Genomic DNA, 1140 nt, shown 5'->3' with positions numbered 1-1140 from the left:
GTAACAGAGGAGAACTGCCCCACAGGGTTTCCTAGGCTGTCATCTATTGTGTCACTATATACTCATATATACTCTTATAGATCATCCACTCACAGTGTCCCCTGGTGTAACAGAGGACAACTGCCCCACAGGGTTTCCTAGACTGTCATCTATTGTGTCACTATATACTTGTATATACTCTTATAGATCATCCACTCACAGCGCCCCCTGGTGTAACAGAGTAGAATTGCCCTACTGGGTTTCCTAGACTTTTAGGTTTTCAGGAGCAGATCTCCAGGTCTTCTCCCCTTCAGAGCCACTGGGTGGATTTGAACCACAAAGTTTTCGTTTGCAGTGCATTTTGACCACTGCACCAGCAAGTGCAGCTTTCCTTCTGCCTTAGACTAACAGAGAGAATTGTAGTCATGACTCTGCAGGCTGATATTCATTCACCAAAAGTAGTTTTGAAAACTGAAAAACGCAGACAGGAAAAATGGATTAAGCGTATTTATGTTTGCTTTTATAACCTTTGAAATGATTCCTTTTATAACTTTAAAATGGGTCGAACACATCATTTCAAAAATGACAGATTGCCTTCAACAAGCGTGGTTTCTGTGGTTTCCATGAGGCTCTTAACAATTCTGGTTAAAACCTTGTTGGTTTGATCACTGCTAACTGCTCTGGTGGCTCTGTAGGGCTGGTCTGCAAACTGAAAGGTTCATGGTTCAAACCCACCGCTGCTGTACAGGAGAAAGATGAGACTGTCTGCTTCCTGAAAGAGCTGCATCCTGGGAAACCCAACACAGGGTGGTTATGAGTCAGAATTGACTTGATGGATGTGGGTTAGCTTGGAATCAAGGAGTCCTGGTGGCGCAGTTTAAAGCTCTTATCTGCTAACTGAAAGATTGGTAGTTCAAACCCACCAGCTTCTCTGAGGGAAAAAGATGAAGCAGTCAGCGTCTGTAAAGATACCAGCAGTGGAAATCCCATGGGCAGGGCAGTTCTACTCCATCGCATGTGGTCATTACGAGTTATGAATGGATACAATGGTAACAGATTCTTAACTTGGGATTTCTGATAAATAAAAATTCCAGGTCTCCCTGTTTCTATGAAGAAAGCGGAGCCCAAATCCATTCTAAAACCTACACTCTTCAGAAATTG

At 43.2% G+C, this 1140-nt stretch overlaps 1 protein-coding gene across 4 annotated transcripts in view; it reads left to right on the top strand.

Moving 5' to 3' along the window:
* The window catches only part of DCLK1 (doublecortin-like kinase 1), a 314483-nt gene that overhangs the window by 202610 nt on the left and 110733 nt on the right, over positions 1–1140 (top strand). The gene's annotated exons all lie outside the window — the stretch shown is intronic.

This window comes from Chrysochloris asiatica, unplaced genomic scaffold, assembly GCF_000296735.1.
Source record: "Chrysochloris asiatica unplaced genomic scaffold, ChrAsi1.0 scaffold00272, whole genome shotgun sequence".
Taxonomy (NCBI): Eukaryota; Metazoa; Chordata; class Mammalia; order Afrosoricida; family Chrysochloridae; genus Chrysochloris; species Chrysochloris asiatica.
This window is presented reverse-complemented; position numbering and strand designations above follow the sequence as displayed.